The following is a 21163-nucleotide window of genomic DNA, read 5'->3' as shown; positions in this document are numbered from 1 at the left end:
GCTAAGTCTTCATTCCAATTTGCACCAATCAATACACTTTAAGTATTTGATTATTTCTTTCTTTCTTACCCTTGTTTGAGAGTTGTATTAGTTAAATATTTTGGAGAGTGTAGTTGGCTTAAGAGAGTCGTCTATATCATTGTAACAATTTGTGATATAGTGTATTTCTCTCTTTGGGGGTCGGTGGTTTTTCTCCTGTTTTGGAGTTTTCACGTTAAATCTTGTGTTGTGTATTGTTCTTATTTCTTTACTATTATTGTTGGGCTGGGTGGTGGAAATTAGTTAGACAGTAATTTCCCGACAACTGCTATCAGAGCGTCAGGTTTGACGGGGGTCTCGGTTATAGGAGTCGGAGTATGCTCTGTGGTTGAAACGGAAGTGGATCGTCCACATTAGAAACGAGTTCTATTGATCGTATAGGGTATCTGGTTAGACAATATTTTTTATAATTCGTAGTAATAGTTGGATTTGTTAGTGGCGAGTTGTGGATTTCCGATTTAAAGGGTCCTGGCTACCTGCTACATCTTTTGGCTATTCGAAACGTGAGCAAAATTAGAGAAAGTATTGTTTATAGGATACGGATACGATGTCGAAGTTCAGTCCAATGAGGTTTGATGTAGAGAAATTTGATGGGATGATCAATTTTGGCTTATGGTAGGTTCAAGTCAAGGATGTGTTGATTCAGTCCGGGTTACACAAGGCATTGAAAGGTAAACCCACATTTGTTCCCGGCAGTGATTCTAGCAGTAAGTTCGATGAAGAAGAATGGGATGATATGGATTTGAGGGCAGCAAGTGCGATTCGTTTGTGCTTGCAAATGTGCACGGGTTATCAACGGCAAAGGAGCTTTGAGTTAAACTAGAGCAGTTGTACCAGGGCAAGGGCATCTCAAATCGGTTGTGTCTTAAAGAACAATTTCATACTCTGCGTATGGATGGGGGTTCAAAGATTTCAGATCATCTAAGTATTCTTAACGGTATTGTTTCAGAACTGGAGGCTATTGGAGTTAAAACGGATGATGAAGATAAAGCTTTGAGGTTGATATTATCTTTATCATCGTCTTATGAACACATGAAACCTATTTTGATGTATGGGAAGAAAACTCTGAAGTTTGAAGACGTTACTAGCAAGCTCATATCCAAGGAGAAAAGACTGGAAGGTAACGGGGTCTCGTCATCAGGAGATACGATAGTGTTGTGTTCGGATAGGCGAAAGAGAAACTCTAGGAAGAATCTGGTATGCTGGAGGTGCGGGAAGACTGGACATGTAAGGGTTAATTGTCCAGGTGGAGCTAATCCGGCAAATGGCTTCAAAGACGCTAACATTGTCTCCGTTGTTACGGAGAGTGAAGAATTCCTCTGAAGTCACACCATCCTCATGGTGTAACATCCCGTTTTTCCCGTACATATTGAAAGGTACATACTTAATCATTGTACGTTTGTAACTTGCTAGACTATGCGTAAATGTCTAGATATATATATATATATATATACTTGATAATGTGTGCGAATACAAGTTTATACATGGGCTTTGTTAGCGTTAAGTCTTATGAGACTATTGTTGAAGGTTAGGCGAATATAGGAAGCGAGATTTAAGTGTACGAATTAAATAAAATCAAATTTTGTTTAAGGTTGTCGAAGTGTCCAGGTGACGGCCAATGCCGCGCCGCGACACATTGGGCCGCGCCGCGGCATATAAAGCAAATCCAGATCAGCAATTGGATTAAGAAGGGTCGATTTTCCCCTTATGTTTCGCGCCGCGACAAAGGGGTCCGCGCCGCGGCATTTCAAGCGAACCAGGTTCAGACAGTGGGTTAAGAGAGGTTGTTTTTCCTTCGTAATGTCGCGCCGCGCCGCGACAACTCTGCAGTTCTGACTCCGATTTTAGCTCAAATTGAATGACTTCAAGGGGCAAATTGGTAATTTCGCGTATAAATCAGATGGGAGCATTAAATCCCAACCACTCATCCATTTCATTTATTTCTTTTCTCTTTTCTTTCCAATTTCTCTCCCAAAACTTAAAACCCAATTGAATTAAAAGCAAGATTTGAGAGTGAAGGATTGAGGGTTGATCTTTGGAGCAAGAATTAAAGTTGTTCCTTGTGTCTCTAGCTACGCGTTGATAGTCTCGGTAAGTTCTAACACTAAGTTTTGAGTTTTAATTAGTTTATGCTAGGGTTTTGTTCATTTGGAACTTATGTGACCCATTTGGGGTTAAAATGGGCGAACTTGGGTTGTGTTGAGGAAAGAAAACCCAAATGGCCATAACCTAGGGTTTGGTCTTATGATTTGGGGTTATAAATGTTAAATGACGTTTTTAGTCACTAACACGCTTGTTAAAGTTGAAAGAGATGTTATTTGGGTCATGTTTGACAAGTTTGGTAGTGAAAGTGTTAAATGGATCCAAAATGGGCTAGTTGACCTAGTTTGGGTGAAATGGGTATGAATTAACCTAAGTTTGTGTTAGTTGATGTTAGTAGACTTAATTTACTAGCTTTAGTGATTAAAGTCGGGTCTTGGCCATTTAAGGGCGGTTTTGGTATGGTTGAGTCATTTAATGCGAATTGGGTCATTAAATGCTCAAGTAAGTGTAATGTGGTTAATTCCACTAGTTGTGTAATCGAATGTGTACTTATGTAATTAGGTACTTTGCTTTGAAGCCTTCGGAAGCATTTAAATCACCACCGAAGTGTTAAGGTGAGTGGAATAATTATATGCGTAGGTATATAATATATTTATTTGTGGAAGCGTGAGATGTGAAGTGTCGAGGTGTTAAGACACCACGTTTCACGTGACGAGTGAAGCATCGAGGTGTTAAGATGCCACTCGAGGTGAAGCATCGAGGTGTTAAGATGCCACCTAGGAGTGAAGTGTCGAGGTGTTAAGACGCCACTCCATGTTAAAGGGTGAAGTGTCGAGGTGTTAAGACGCCACCCGAGGGTGAAGTATCGAGGTGTTAAGATGCCACCCGGGGGTTAGTGATACGAGGTGCTAAGTACACTAATGGATGTTATGAACACCAATGGGAAATTCGAGTACCATCCCTTGTACGATTGGTTAACCATGGTTATTGTGTTGTAGTGTAAGCATATTATATTGTACGGTTTGTATATATGCTATTGCATTGCTAGCTTGTGATATTGGAAGTTTATAGTTTATAATTGAGATGATAAGCTAATTGTGTTGCTAGCATGTATGCGGTATGTGTTTAAGTGTTTGCAAGTAAGTATATTATATATGTACGTGTATAATTATTGCATTCACTAAGCGTTAGCTTACCCCTCTCGTTGTTTATCTTTTTAGTCGCAGGTACGGATAAGGGCAAAGGGGTTATCGGGCATTAAGTGGCCCTTGATGATGTTTTGTTGAAGCTTGGAAGTTGGCCTAATGTTTTGGGTAGTTTAGTCCCAAACCATGCTCGAGTGTCGTTTGGATTATAAACTATCAATTGTAGTGGGTCAAACTTGTATTGAATTTGATTAATGGCCTTCGTGCCTTTTGTAAACATTTAAACTGTTGTACGTTTAAGTGGATCTTGTGAAATGGTTTACATATTTAATTGGCACGTAAATGTGTTGTATAAAAAAAAAAATTTATCGTATGGAATACGGGTTGGGTTGTTTCAAGTGGTATCAGAGCATGGTCTAAGGGATTTAGGCGACTTGAGATAGGCGCCTAGACTTAGACTTTATTGTGTATGCGCGTTATGCGGGACTTGTAGGAGACGGGTCGGACCGGGAGTTGATTAGTGCTTAGGTTTATGTGAACTAACCTTGCGCTAATTGTTTTGTGTGGTGTTAGCAATCGTCAAGCAAGATAGACGTTGTACTAGCGAGTTAATGTGACGTGCTCGCGTAACAATGATTAGCTACCATTGTTACGGGTTCAAATCGTGTCAAACAAGCGATGTACGACGATTGTTGAGCAAGATGGGGTAGTGTGGTGTATATGTATATACTTATGTGTTAAATCCTTTTCGTCTCGTTGTTTAATCTATTCCGTCTTATAGAATGAAGATGAGAAACGGGCATGATATCAACGGCGGAGGTACTAGTGAAGAAGTCGAGTTTACGGCCAAGGTTGAGGCCATTTTGAAAAGGCATCATGAGGCTTTTCTCGAGGACGTTAAGAAGATGTTCCTAGATACGATTGATGAGCAATTAGTCAATGTGGTAAAGGAGCAAGTTAAGGCCGTTCTTCGCGAAGATAATGTGGGAAGACGGTACTTTTTCTATAAGAATTTCAAGGACTCTCAACCTCCCTCTTTTGATGGTGAAAGAGATCCTCTTAAGAGCGCCCGTTGGATCTCCGATATGGAGGGGGCCTTCCGTACTTGTGAATGTCCTCTCGATAAGAGGACAAGGTACGGGTGTAGTATGTTGAGGGGCGATGCCAAGTTGTGGTGGGACGCAAAGCTCCAAGTTTATGGTGAAGAGCAATGCATGGAATTCACTTGGGATGAATTCAAGTCCGAATTTTTCAAGGAATACCGAACTTCGGCCGATCTTACTAGGCTTAAGGACGAGTTACGTTCCTTGAGGCAAGGGTCGATGGATTTGAACACTCTCAAATCCGTGTTTTTGTCCAAGACCTAATTTTGCCCGGAGTACGTCGGGAATGATAAAATGTTGAAGGAAGATTTCTATCGAACCTTGAACGACAACTATCAAGATAAGATTAGTGTGAACGTAGTGAAAAGCTTTGATGAGTTGTTTGACATGGCCAAAGGTGTCGAGTCGCTCATCTTAAGAAAGAGTGGTTTTACTTTTGGCAAGAGAAAAAGTGAAGGTTCGAGCTATTCAAACTTTTCGAACAAAAAGAACAAGAAAAGTTCCGAAAGTGTCAATAGCGTGAAGAAGGGCGCTTCCGGTGGTTTTACTTTTACGTGCTATAATTGTGGGCAAGCGGGTCATATGGCTCGTGATTGTCCAAAACCATCTTCCGGAAACAAGCTCACTTGTTTTAATTGCGGTAAAGAAGGGCATAAGAAGCCGGAGTGTCCCGATTTGCGCAACGATAATGTTAAGCGTCGAGAGAAGGTGGCGGGTACGGCTAGGGGTCGCAACTATTTGATGACCAATGATGAGGCCAAGCAATCCAATGAAGTCGTCTCAGGTACTTTCATAGTTAACTCTAATCCGGCACGGATACTTTTTAATAGTGGGGCTAATTTGTCCTTTGTGTCGCCTCGATTTGTGCCTAAGTTAAATAAACCGCTAGTTAAGTTAAGTCATCCGGTAGAAGTTGAAATAGCGGATGGCAAGACGGCGCTAGTGGTTGATGTGTGTAAGAATTGTAATGTTGTATTTGGTTCCGAAACGTTTAAGATCGATCTTATTCCGATGACTTTGGGTGATTTTGATATTGTTATTGGTATGGATTGGCTCGATCTTAATAGAGCCGATATTGCATGCCATGATAAATTCATTCGGGTGAAGACCCCAAGTGGGGGAGAATTAATTATTCATGGCGATAAGCGAAGGAGACTTGTACCGATATGCACTTTTGCACGGGCACGTCGTTTCCTTGTTAGTGGTGGCATGGCTTTTCTTGCCCATGTTGTTGATACTCGTGATGAGCCACCAACCATTCGTGAAATCCCTGTGGTTAATGAATTTGAAGACGTTTTTCCGGATGAGTTACCGGGTGTCCCGGCGAAAAGGCAAGTTGAATTTCGCATTGAGTTGGTTCCGGGGGCTACCCCCATTGCTAAAACTCCTTATCGTTTAGCACCAACGGAAATGCAAGAGTTGTTAAACCAAACCCAAGAGTTGCTTGAAAAGGGTTTCATTCGACCGAGTGCTTCTCCATAGGGCGCTCCGGTTTTGTTTGTGAAAAAGAAAGATGGTAGTATGCGGATGTGCATCGATTATCGGGAGTTGAATAAAGTGACGATCAAGAATCGTTATCCATTGCCTCGGATTGACGATTTGTTTGATCAACTCCAAGGTGCAACGTATTTCTCTAAAATCGACCTACGGTCCGGCTATCACCAAATGCGGGTCCGTGAGGAAGATATTGAGAAAACGGCTTTTCGAACGCGTTATGGGCATTTTGAGTTTTTGGTAATGCCTTTTGGTCTTACGAATGCACCGGCGGCATTCATGGATCTTATGAACCGAGTGTGCCAACCTATGTTGGACAAGTCGGTAATTGTGTTCATTGACGACATACTCGTTTATTCGAAGAGTATGAAGGAACATGAACATCATTTGCGGTGTGTGTTAAAGACGTTGCGGAAGGAGAAGTTGTATGCAAAATTCTCAAAATGTGAATTTTGGCTAAGGGAAGTTCAATTCCTTGGCCATATTGTGAATATGGACGGTATTCAAGTAGATCCGGGGAAGATAGAGACGGTAAAGAGTTGGGGACGACCGACTACGCCTACAGAAATCCGAAGTTTTCTCGGATTGGCCGGGTATTATCGTCGGTTTATCCAAGACTTTTCTAAGATTGCTTCTCCATTGACGAAGTTGACGAGAAAGAACACGAGATTTAATTGGGAGAACGAGCAAGAAATTGCTTTTCAATTGTTAAAAGAGAAGTTGTGTCAAGCTCCGGTGTTAGTGTTGCCGGAAGGTGTAGAAGACATGACGGTCTATTGTGATGCGTCTTTAAATGGACTCGGGTGTGTTCTAATGCAAAGAGGTAAAGTCATCGCTTATGCCTCTCGACAATTAAAAGAACACGAAACGAGATATCCGACTCATGATCTTGAGTTGGCGGCGGTTGTTCATGCGTTGAAAATTTGGCGCCACTACTTGTATGGTGTCAAATGTACGATTTATTCGGATCATAAGAGTTTGAAACATCTTTTTGATCAACGAGATTTGAATTATCGTCAACGTAGATGGATGGATGTGGTGAAAGATTATGATTGTGAAATACTTTATCATCCGGGTAAGGCGAATGTGGTCGCGGATGCATTGAGTCGAAAGAGTCAACATCCGGCGATACGAGTAGGATCTGTTACGTTTGATTATTACTAACGATTTTCTTGTAAAGCTTGGTGAGATTCAAATTGAGGCTTTTGTTAACAATAAGCATGAGGAACGAATCATGGGGCAAACGGAATTCATTACCTTAGGCCCGCATGGTTTGTTGTCCTTTCAAGGACGAGTGTGGGTGCCTAGAATGGGAGATTTCCGACGAGTGCTACTTGATGAAGCACATAAGTCAAAGTATTCCATTCATCCGGGCGCGACAAAAATGTATCTTGATTTGAAGAAGGAGTATTGGTGGCCGGGCATGAAACGTGATGTTGTTAAGTATGTTGAACAATGCGTCACGTGTTTGCAAGTTAAAGCTGAACACCAAAAGCCGTATGGTATGTTACAACCGTTAGAAATCCCGAAATGGAAATGGGAGCACATTACCATGGATTTCATCACAAAGTTACCTAAAACGGTGAGAACCCAATTTGATTCAGTTTGGGTGATAGTCGACCGATTGACGAAAAGTGCCTTGTTTCTTCCCGTTCGGGAAGCGATATCGTCGGAAACCTTGGCTAAGTTGTTTATCAAGGAAGTGATCTCAAGGCATGGGGTTCCTATATCTATTGTTTCGGATCGAGATACCCGTTTTACATCTCGGTTTTGGGAAAAGTTTCATGAAGATATGGGTACACAATTGAAATTGAGCACGGCGTACCATCCTCAAATGGACGGTCAAACCGAACGTACGAATCAAACATTGGAGGATATGTTACGTGCGTGTATTATTGATTTTGGTGGTAGTTGGGACGAGCACTTACCTTTGGTGGAATTTTCGTACAATAATAGTTATCATACTAGTATCGGGATGCCACCGTATGAGATGCTTTATGGGCGAAGGTGTCGAACCCCGATTTGTTGGGGTGAAGTGGGTCAAAGGGAAATCGGGAGTACCGATTTGGTCTTAGAAACGAATAGCAGGATTGATATGATTCGAGAGCACTTGAAAAAAGGCTCAAGATAGACAAAAGTCGTATGCCGACAAACGTAGACGAATGATCGAATTTCAAGAAGGTGACATGGTGATGCTTAAGGTTTCGCCATGGAAAGGTGTTATTCGCTTTCGAAAATGAGGAAAGTTAGCTCCTCGGTTTATCGGTCCGTTTAAGATTTTAGCTCGTGTTGGCGAAGTTGCATATCGTTTGGAATTACCCGAAGAGCTTGCGGGGATCCATAATACATTTCATGTTTCCCATCTCCGTAAGTGTCTTGCGGATGATTCTTCATGGGTGCCTTTAGACGAGATCGAGCTAAACAATAAGTTAGAGTATATTGAGAAGCCGATTGCTATACTCGATGAGAAGGTCAAAAGGTTGAGAAATAAAGAGGTTAGGACTTTTAAAGTTCAATGGCGTCGTAGTAAAGGTTCTGAGTTTACTTGGGAGCCCGAGGAATTTGTGTTGGTTTATCTTCCCTCTTGTCATGCGGCTTGGATCGCGAGGACGCGCTCCGATTCAAGTGGGGGAGAGTTGTAACATCCCGTTTTTCCCGTACATATTGAAAGGTACATACTTAATCATTGTACGTTTGTAACTTGCTAGACTATGCGTAAATGTCTAGATATATATATATATATATACTTGATAATGTGTGCGAATACAAGTTTATACATGGGCTTTGTTAGCGTTAAGTCTTATGAGACTATTGTTGAAGGTTAGGCGAATATAGGAAGCGAGATTTAAGTGTACGAATTAAATAAAATCAAATTTTGTTTAAGGTTGTCGAAGTGTCCAGGTGACGGCCAATGCCGCGCCGCGACACATTGGGCCGCGCCGCGGCATATAAAGCAAATCCAGATCAACAATTGGATTAAGAAGGGTCGATTTTCCCCTTATGTGTCACGCCGCGACAAAGGGGTCCGCGCCGCGGCATTTCAAGCGAACCAGGTTCAGACAGTGGGTTAAGAGAGGTTGTTTTTCCTTCGTAATGTCGCGCCGCGACATATAGCGCCGCGCCGCTACAACTCTGCAGTTCTGACTCCGATTTTAGCTCAAATTGAATGACTTCAAGGGGCAAATTGGTAATTTCGCGTATAAATCAGATGGGAGCATTAAATCCCAACCACTCATCCATTTCATTTATTTCTTTTCTCTTTTCTTTCCAATTTCTCTCCCAAAACTTAAAACCCAATTGAATTAAAAGCAAGATTTGAGAGTGAAGGATTGAGGGTTGATCTTTGGAGCAAGAATTAAAGTTGTTCCTTGTGTCTCTAGCTACGCGTTGATAGTCTCGGTAAGTTCTAACACTAAGTTTTGAGTTTTAATTAGTTTATGCTAGGGTTTTGTTCATTTGGAACTTATGTGACCCATTTGGGGTTAAAATGGGCGAACTTGGGTTGTGTTGAGGAAAGAAAACCCAAATGGCCATAACCTAGGGTTTGGTCTTATGATTTGGGGTTATAAATGTTAAATGGCGTTTTTAGTCACTAACACGCTTGTTAAAGTTGAAAGAGATGTTATTTGGGTCATGTTTGACAAGTTTGGTAGTGAAAGTGTTAAATGGATCCAAAATGGGCTAGTTGACCTAGTTTGGGTGAAATGGGTATGAATTAACCTAAGTTTGTGTTAGTTGATGTTAGTAGACTTAATTTACTAGCTTTAGTGATTAAAGTCGGGTCTTGGCCATTTAAGGGCGGTTTTGGTATGGTTGAGTCATTTAATGCGAATTGGGTCATTAAATGCTCAAGTAAGTGTAATGTGGTTAATTCCACTAGTTGTGTAATCGAATGTGTACTTATGTAATTAGGTACTTTGCTTTAAAGCCGTCGGAAGCATTTAAATCACCACCGAAGTGTTAAGGTGAGTGGAATAATTATATGCGTAGGTATATAATATATTTATTTGTGGAAGCGTGAGATGTGAAGTGTCGAGGTGTTAAGACACCACGTTTCACGTGACGAGTGAAGCATCGAGGTGCTAAGATGCCACTCGAGGTGAAGCATCGAGGTGTTAAGATGCCACCTAGGAGTGAAGTGTCGAGGTGTTAAGACGCCACTCCATGTTAAAGGGTGAAGTGTCGAGGTGTTAAGACGCCACCCGAGGGTGAAGTATCGAGGTGTTAAGATGCCACCCGGGGGTTAGTGATACGAGGTGTTAAGTACACTAATGGATGTTATGAACACCAATGGGAAATTCGAGTACCATCCCTTGTACGATTGGTTAACCATGGTTATTGTGTTGTAGTGTAAGCATATTATATTGTACGGTTTGTATATATGCTATTGCATTGCTAGCTTGTGATATTGGAAGTTTATAGTTTATAATTGAGATGATAAGCTAATTGTGTTGCTAGCATGTATGCGGTATGTGTTTAAGTGTTTGCAAGTAAGTATATTATGTATGTACGTGTATAATTATAGCATTCACTAAGCGTTAGCTTACCCCTCTCGTTGTTTATCTTTTTAGTCGCAGGTACGGATAAGGGCAAAGGGGTTATCGGGCATTAAGTGGCCCTTGATGATGTTTTGTTGAAGCTTGGAAGTTGGCCTAATGTTTTGGGTAGTTTAGTCCCAAACCATGCTCGAGTGTCGTTTGGATTATAAACTATCAATTGTAGTGGGTCAAACTTGTATTGAATTTGATTAATGGCCTTCGTGCCTTTTGTAAACATTTAAACTGTTGTACGTTTAAGTGGATCTTGTGAAATGGTTTACATATTTAATTGGCGCGTAAATGTGTTGTATAAAAAAAAAAAAAATTTATCGTATGGAATACGGGTTGGGTTGTTTCAAGTGGTATCAGAGCATGGTCTAAGGGATTTAGGCGACTTGAGATAGGCGCCTAGACTTAGACTTTATTGTGTATGCGCGTTTTGCGGGACTTGTAGGAGACGGGTCGGACCGGGAGTTGATTAGTGCTTAGGTTTATGTGAACTAACCTTGCGCTAATTGTTTTGTGTGGTGTTAGCAATCGTCAAGCAAGATAGACGTTGTTTTGTGAAATGGTTTACATATTTAATTGGCGCGTAAATGTGTTGTATAAAAAAAACAAAATTTATCGTATGGAATACGGGTTGGGTTGTTTCACATGGTGTGTCCGCGCCACCATGGAAAGGGATGTTCGTTAGCGGTTCCACAATTGCACATGGGCATTGGTTTAGCATTGATGCAAGTTGTGTGGTGAAAACTGATGTTGTAGCTGATGAAACTTTCAGGGAAAGCCAAACAGGAAGTTGCACCATAAAGTTTCAGCTGGTTGTTCAACAACATGTGCCGAGGTGAAATGCTTGGAATGTGATATTCTAAGTGCTATACTCTTAATGGTGGAGTATGATAATTCTTGTTAAGAGTTATGATTGTCAGTGATGACAATGATTGTCGGTTTAGACAATGTTCGGTAAAAATGCAAGTTTTGTCTCTTGGGAGATAATGTCATCGGCATGAAGATGAGGATCTTGAAGTTGTCGTCGAGGAAGCATCTATATCGGTTATCCTTATAATGTTAAAATATCGTTATCTTTTTCTATCAAAAAGGTGGAGATTTGTTGGTTTTATTTTTTGATAGAAAAATTGATATGATTACTTTGTTAAGGATGTTATCCCACATAGGTGGAAGGAGAAAGTTGGAGGTAGGTGACTTGGTTATAAAAGGAGGGTTAAGTCTTCATTCCAATTTACAACAATTAATACACTTTAAGTATGTGATTATTTCTTTCTTTCTTACACTTGTTTGAGAGTTGTATTAGTTAAATATTTTGGAGAGTGTAGTTGGCTTAAGAGAGTCGTCTATATCATTGTAACAATTTGTGATATAGTGTATTTCTCTCTTTGGGGCCGGTAGTTTTTCTCCTGTTTTGGAGTTTCCACGTTAAATCTTGTGTTGTGCATTGTTCTTATTTCTTTACTATTATTGTTGGGCTGGGTGGTGGGAATTAGTGAGACCGTAATTTCCCAACAGTTTATGCTGCTTCCATCCAACTATATATTACGATTATAATTGCTCAAAAAAGTGAGAAAAGGACCATGTCAATATTTATTTAAGAATCGTGTCTTATTAATAACATAAGATAAGATGCACGTGGAAATTATTATATATTACGTGAGCCATGATGTAGCAATTGATGCAGCAATTTGAAGCCATTTAAGTTCCATTGTTAACCATAATTTACCTGATGAACTGGCCCACCATCCCTGCATCTATCATGCAGTAAAAGGTGTGGTTAGAGTCTTACATCAAAGTGGTGAGCAACATAAATAATGGGTGTTAATGTACCAACTCTTACAGCCTGAGGTACAACTACTAAAATGAGAATAGATCACACTCATTTTCTGACTCCTTTTATGATCTTTATTTATAGAAAAAATGTAACGGTAAGTTTTTACTTTATGATCGAATTCTTGTTTAATTTATTTAACTATCGTATCGTATACGGAGTATATTAAAAGAGAAGCAATTTGTAGTCGTTTTGTGTTCTAGATTTCGTCGTTTTGAGGTTAAATGACACCGTATATATGTCTTTTTCTCTCAATATTATTAGACTATTCTCAATCATGACATATACTTAATCACCATGACTGATTGCCACATTAATGTCATATTAATACTTTCTCATCTCAACTAACTCATGACTAAACCACTCTCAACCATAATATACTTCTTCATGAATATTTGACCCACTATAGATTCTCATTTTTGTAGTGTATATTATAATACAATAAATAAATGTATAGAAACTAAAGGTAATATATATATATATATATATATATATATATATATAGAGAGAGAGAGAGAGAGATGCATCTACCAAATGCATCTACGTACAAAAAACAGAGCATTCTGCACCCAAAATAAGCTCAATATGCATGCAGACTGACTCAATCTAAACCCAGATTGACTCCATCTGCACGCAGATTACTGCATCTGCATGCAGACTGACTCCATCTGCACGCGGATTGAAGGTGAGTCTGCATACAGATTGAATGTAGTCTGCTGGTTCTCTTGGTTCTCTACCACCTTTGGTTCTATGTGGATCCTCATCCTATATATATATTTGAGCCCGTACGTTGCACGGGTGTTTAAAAAACCGGGCAAAAAATGTTATTTGCAGTTCATATTGGTCTGTAAATATCGATACTATAATAATAGGAAAAGTATAAGAATTATTTAAGAGCCCGTGTTGTTGACAAATTTTTTTAAAAAAAATTTGAGTTTAAGAGCCCGTGGTGTTGACAAATTTTAAAAGTGGTTTTAGGCGATGTTAGTAACTTAATGTCTACAATTTTTTTTTTCTACGATTAATTTCTTTTTAATTGAATATAAATTATATACTACGTAATATTTAGAGAAAATATAAGTACATTGAAAATTTGTAATGGAACGTAACGTTAGTAAAGTCTAAGTTATATTATTTTAGAATTATTATATACAATTATTGTAGTGACCCGAACTTTTCCATGTTTATATATATTAATTGAAATTGATATTTATATGATTAAGTGTTTCCAACATGTTAAGCAATCAAACTTGTTAAGACTTGATTAATTGAAATAGGTTTCATATAGACAATTGACCGCCCAAGTTGACCGGTGATTCACGAGCGTTAAAACTTGTAAAAACTATATGATGACATATATATGGATATATATATATAGTTAACATGATATTATGATAAGTAAGTATCTCATTAGGTATTTCAACAATGAGTTATATACATAAAAATAAGACTATTGAATTAAGAAACTTGAAAACGATATATATAAAATTATCGTTATAACAACGTTTTACTAATTACATATGAATCATTTTAAGATATTGTTACAATATATATAAACATGATAAATGATAAGTAAACATATCATTATGTATTTTAACAATGAACTACATATGTAAAGACAAGATTACTAACTTAATGATTTCGAAACGAGACATATATGTAACGATTATCGTTGTAACGACATTTAATTGTATATATATCATATTAAGATATATTAATATATCATAATATCATGATAATGTAACAATTTAACATCTCATTTGATATAATAAACAATGGGTTAACAACACTTAACAGGATCGTTAACCTAAAGGCTTCAAAACAACATTTACATGAAACGACTAACGATGACTTAACGACTCAGTTAAAATGTATATACATGTAGTGTTTTAATATGTATTCATACACTTTTGAAAGACTTCAAGACACTTATCAAAATACTTCTACTTAACAAAAATGCTTACAATTACATCCTCGTTCAGTTTCATCAACAATTCTACTCGTATGCACCCGTATTCGTACTCGTACAATACACAGCTTTTAGATGTATGTACTATTGGTATATACACTCCAATGATCAGCTCTTAGCAGCCCATGTGAGTCACCTAACACATGTGGGAACCATCATTTGGCAACTATGTAACAACCCCGATTTTTCCGTTACTTCCATTAACCTTTCGTTAGTTTATTTAACGGCGATTATTTAACTTTTATGCGTTTACGTGTATTAAATGCGTACTTAATCTTCGGAGGGTTTCAATAATTAATATGGGTTGATATTAATTCAAATAAATATTTCGGATAATGAAATACGATAAAAACGATACGATTTTAATAATAGCTTTTTGAGCAACGAAACGCTCAAGTTTATTTTAATAATTAATTTTATTAATTATTAACTTTTTAAAATATTTAATTTATTGGGTTTTTAATAAATTAAACAATTGGTTGCGTTTAACGATCGGGTTAGCGTTCCGGGCCTTCGGTACGACTAAACGACACTTAAAACGGACCATGAATACGCGTTTTTTGCAAAACACAAGCCCGGGAACGCCCATTGGGCCATGTTCAGCCGATTGCCCCACCCCACCCCATCTTATTTTTATTTTGGGCTGACTTATGGACTTATGTGTAACTTATGGGAGTTTAGGGCCTAAGTGTAAGTATTAGACTAATTAACCTAACACTACACAAACTCTAAACCTAATAAAAAAAAACGCAGCTCTCCCTCCTCCCTTTGCTCTGCTCGTCGACCACAACCCCACCAACAACACCATCAATTTTTGCTCTTTGGTCAATCTTGCTTCACAAACGTTGTAATTCCCTTCATGCTCTACGCGTTGATATAATTCTTTTTATGATCTAAGGTATAACTACATGAACCCTAATTCTTAAAATCTGATTTTTATAAGAGATTCATAGTTATGTTGTCAATTGTTCAAGTCTATACGCGTACGTGTTAATTGTAATCGTTATTTTGATTGTTTGATGCGCTAGGGTTTAAAAACGAATTTGATATTGTTTGATCAGAAAAATTAAGTTTTTCAAATGTTAATTATTACGTTATAATCAGATTCCTTGCGAAAAAATATTGAGTTTAGGCTTTGAATTCACTTGATTTCGTTTCCGTATGATTAAGTTATGTCAATTTGAATTATCGTTGTGTTTTTGTTGCTTGATCAGAAATCTGGTGTTGATAGACAACGAATTGGCATGTGAGACTTATACCACTGGAAAGATAATTTAAAAACACTCAATTTAGACTAGGATATCATGTCGTTTGCTTATGTATAGCCCGAGATATGCATGAATTAGTGTAAAATTAGTTTTATACATCACTTGCATGAAAATAACCTTGTACGATAAAATGTGTTAACTTCTGTTATTAAAGCTTTGCATATTTGAAAAGTATACAAAAAGTAATTCATCTTTTATGTGGATATAATAGGCTAATTGTCTCTAGATCTTCAGATAATCGCGTGCGAATGTGACTAACTAAATGAGAATCGAATCTGTAAATTGCACACGGTTTTATACTCTGTGGATTGTGTTTATTGATTGAGCATGTATTCTTCTGGAAAATGAAACTTAACATGATATGTGACTTATTGTTACTTTATTTCAATCTCTGAAACCTAAAGCATTGGGCACAATAGAGCCATATTTTATGTAAATTCTGATTTGAGTTGAAAACTAAATGTTCAAATTGCACGAATAAACTGTACAAATTGGCTAAACAAAAATTGCTAGATTTTTTATATGTGTTACTTTGATTTGTCCTTGAACTATGGACACTGTTATTGTATCAATTTCATGTTCCTAACTCTGGTTATAGCCAAAATGAAATCAGTGCGCGGTAAGAAACTGACTTGGCAAACCCCAAATGTATCCCTTCTGATTCCTGATTTTAATTGTCGTATGAGTCCTTGGTCGTACTTTTTGGAATTGATTTTAAGTCTATTTATGATCTGGAGTTTTCCATGTTTATGTGAATTTTGTACTATGAGATAATATGCTAAGTATGCTACGTGTTCATGGATTTGGTGCACAACGATAAACTGAAATTGTGAAAATGATTATTCATGACCTAAAACGTATTGTTTGACTTAGGATTGACATGTTGACCAATATTTGACATGAACCTACTGATGTTGACTTTAGTTGACTACTTTGACCAATTTTGACTTTCGGTTTGACTTCAGTTGACTTTGTTTGACTTGCATGAATTACTTGACTATATGTTGACTTTTACTTTGAAACGCGTCGAGTCGAGCAATAAGACAACGTACACTATGAAACCACACTTATTTAAGATACATATATTGAACAACCTACATACGTATACTTAGGTTTCATTACTCAGCTATAAACCGTACAAGTTAATTGTTCACTTTTTAATCCAAGCTTTATTCAAAGGTGAGTCTACAGTCCCGCTTTTTACATGTTTTCAGGGATGAGAATAAATACTGTTATATTTACATTTTCAAATACTTTGTATTGACATGAGTACTACACATATGCATAATGAGTTTGTTCAAAAAGCCTCTAGCTTGAATACTTTTAATACCATCGGTGTAAGCACAATTTAGATGGACGGATCCGTTAGGTTGACAACCTCACCCGCTATAAAAACTGTGGTGCATTTACTTTGAACATTAAATACATTTGAACAAGTGTATAACATTTTACGAGGTAAGGCGGGTAGAGTGGCTTCTATACTCGGGTCATTGCTAGTATTTAGGTGCTCGGTTTATGCAAACGATAGAATCTCGTGGTCAAGGAAACTAAACTATTTTTCTGATAACCGTTTTTCAGATACGGTTACATTACTTTAAACCTGTAGATTCACCAACATTATTGTTGACCTGTTTTTGCGTGTTGTTATTCTCAGGTATTAATTGCTTCCACTGTAGAATATTGCTGTTACGTAGAAGTCAAGCCAAGCACTGGGACCAGCGTTAACATTCCGTTAAAGGGATTTTTAACGGGGTGTTACATTTGGTATCAGAGCTGTGGCTATAGGAAACTAGGATACATTAGTGTGTCTAACCGTAGGGCGCATTAGTGAAGTCTAGTCAATAGCCGTGTGTCTTAGATGACTTTTATACACCATACCTGCACTATTTGCTTCACAATGCTACATATAGGGCTACACATTACACCACATACATATACGCCTTATACCATGCAACATGGACTTGGACTAAATATACTATATCACGAAACACATACGTACACCCGAAGCCATATTTAACTAAATTAAGTTGACTACGCCATCTTGAACTTATGGAGTGATTTCGAATGGAAATGTGAGATAGCGTAATGTAATGACCGGGATTACATTACAGTAACTCATATAGAAGTTCCGACATTGCGAAATAAGGAATTGGGGCCGAGTCAAGTAGGATACCTGGATAGACAACGTTTAGAACACAAACCGTATAACCCCGAATGTGAGAAGAAACTTACCATGTGCAAATTAATTGTTAATATAGCTTGTAAGTAACTTGTGATCTTGACCCAACTCATCACTGCTCGACACTGTCTGTCACCACCAATCACTACTTGTCACTACTAAGACACTACTTGAACACACTCGTCATCTCATACCACTACTCAGTACTGTTTATCACTGATAACTACTACTCAACGCCACCTCTCACTGCTAGTCACGACTGATCACTGCTTCTCACTGCTTGTCATTACTAAATACTACTTACTACTACCCCTTGCTACTTGCTACTACTCAATACTACTCATTACTGCTTACCATTACTAAGTAATACTCGACACTACCAACACCTCCGCGTTTTACTACTCGCTAATGTGCATCACAACTCATTTTTGATACGTCTTTAGAGGAGGAATTCCTGATAACCGCCCGCACATTACGTAGTAGACATTGTCCACTCGATTAACAACTTACCTATCATTCAGCCATCCGCCGTCCATGATTTTGTTTTCCAACACGAGCCTACCGACTGAAGACCATTATGCCTTATTGGGTGCATTAGAGTACATGTGCATATACTTATGATGTGAGCATGCTATCTAACAACTTTTACGTCACTACTATCATCACTGCTTATCACAACCCATCGCTACTTATCGCTAACGCCACCACTCATTGCTACTAGTAATACTACCCGTTATCATATCCCTCATCATTTTGTTCCAACATACTATTCTTAAGCGACAATCATTTTCATTATACCCACAAACATTACCAACCAAATTTGAACACATCGACGCGAACTACACTTCATCTGTTCCTGCGAGACACACCCGTCTGGGAGTTTGTACCAACCCTTTTTGATTAAACATCAGATTTTGTTTGAGTTGGAATTACACCTTGTTCATTTTCGTTTTCCATAAAAATTGATAATGCTAAAAACGAACATATATTTCATAGCATTATTCCTCAAGAAAGACAAGCTTTTAGTTGCAATTGTTCTATTTACAAGTGATATTCGTTTAAATAATAAAAGGTGAAGACAAAAGACAGATTCGACGAATTGAAGACGCAAACGACCAAAAAGCTCAAAAGAACAAAAGACAATCAAAGAGGTTCCAATTATTGATAAGAAACGTCTCGAAATTACAAGAGTACAAGATTCAAAACGCAAAGTACAAAATATAAAATTGTACGCAAGGACGTTCGAAAATCCGGAACCGGGACCAGAGTCAACTCTTAACGCTCGACGCAACGGACTAAAAATTACAAGTTAACTATGTATATAAATATAATATAATATATAATTAATTATATTAATTATATATATATTATATATATATTATAAACCGTCGGTAAACAAAGAGCCAAACTCCTCTGAGCTGTAAAAGTAACCTCCGCGACTCGCGGAGTTTGAAGAGGTTTTCACCGCGAGTCGCGGAGCCCCAAAATTCGACTTTTCCTATAAAAGCAACCGAATTCTGATCGCAATTGATAATCTTTTTCTTCTTCTTATCATACGATATATATATATATATATATATATATATATATATATATATATATATATATATAATTTATATTTTAATTTTAATTTTAATTATAATTCTAATAATAAGGGTATGTTAGCGAATGTTGTAAGGGTGTAAGTCGAAATTCTGTCCGTGTAATGCTACGCTATTTTTAATCATTGTAAGTTATGTTCAACCTTTTTACATTAATGTCTCGTAACTAAGTTATTATTATGCTTATTTAAAATGAAGTAATCATGATGTTGGGCTAATTACTAAAATTGGGTAATTGGGCTTTGTACCATAATTGGGGTTTGGACAAAAGAACGACACTTGTGGAAATTAGACTATGGGCTATTAATGGGCTTTATATTTGTTTAACTAAATGATAGTTTGTTAATGTTAATATAAAGATTTACAATTGGGCGTCCCTATAAATTACCATATACACTCGATCGGACACGATGGGCGGGGTATTTATATGTACGAATAATCGTTCATTTAACCGGATACGGGAATGGATTAATAGCCACTAGAATAATTAAAACAGGGGTGAAATTACATTCAAGGGTAATTGGTGTAATTGTTAACAAAGTAGTAAAACCTTGGTTTACACGTAGTCGATAACCTGGTGTATTCATTAAACAAAGTATTAAAACCTTGTTACAATTCGAATCCCCAATTAGTTGAAATATTTAACTTCGGGTATAAGGATAATTTGACGAGGACACTCGCACTTTATATTTACGACTGATGGACTGTTATGGACAAAAACCAGACGGACATATTAAATAATCCAGGACAAAGGACAATTAACCCATGGGCATAAAACTAAAATCAACACGTCAAACATCATGATTACGGAAGTTTAAATAAGCATAATTCTTTTATTTCATATTTAATTTCCTTTATTTTATATTTAATTGCACTTCTAATTATCACATTTTTATTGTTATTGTCGCACTTTTAATTATCGTACTTTTTAATTATCGCAAGTCTATTTTATCGCACTTTTATTATTCGCAATTTCATTTATCGTTATTTACTTCACGCTTTAAATTAAGTTTTTTTATTTATTTAATATTTTACATTTGGTTTTAACTGCGACTAAAGTTTTAAAATCGACAAACCGGTCATTAAACGGTAAAAACCCCCCTTTATAATAATAATATTACTTATATATATATTTGTATTTTTATAAAAGTAAACTAATATAGCGTTGAGCTTTGTTTAAAAAAAAGATTCCCTGTGGAACGAACCGGACTTACTAAAAACTACACTACTGTACGATTAGGTACACTGCCTATAAGTGTTGTAGCAAGGTTTAAGTATATCCATTCTATAAATAAATAAATATCTTGTGTAAAATTGTATCGTATTTAATAGTTTTTCCTAGTAAAATATAAACTATTTCGTATACCTTAGCTTTGACATCAAGTATTTTTGGCGCCGCTGCCGGGGAACTCTCTTAAAAGCCGGAAGCGCAACGCTAATATTAAAAAAAAAAGAAGAGATTTTTAGTTAACTTTTATTAAAATTCGTTTTTGTAAAAATACGTTTTAATTATTCAAAAATATAAAAAGAAAAACAAAAATATAAGTATTTTTAAGATTTTGTTAAATATTTAAGTTTTATAAGTTTCTTTATTTTTATTTTAGTTTATAAAAATATAAGTTTTATTTAAATATCTTTTATTTATTTAAAAACAGAAAATAGAAAATAAAAAAAAATATAAAAAAAAATAAATAAAGAAAAACGCGTCGAAATTAAAAGCTGTCATCTGAATTTCTGAACCCCGCGACTCGCGGGGTTTGATGCAATAAATACCGCGACTCGCGGAGCTGCTCTGACACGCGAACAGGAAGCCCTAATTCAGCATTAATTACGGGTTATTTAATTATTATTATTATTATTATTAACCCTAATTATTATTATTATTATAATTAATTTTATTTTAACTTTTACTTTTTATTTAATTTATGTATTTAGTATTAATTA

The sequence above is a fragment of the Rutidosis leptorrhynchoides genome, chromosome 6 (genome assembly GCF_046630445.1).
Source record: "Rutidosis leptorrhynchoides isolate AG116_Rl617_1_P2 chromosome 6, CSIRO_AGI_Rlap_v1, whole genome shotgun sequence".
Lineage (NCBI taxonomy): Eukaryota > Viridiplantae > Streptophyta > Magnoliopsida > Asterales > Asteraceae > Rutidosis > Rutidosis leptorrhynchoides.
Note: the sequence above shows the minus strand (reverse complement) of the source record.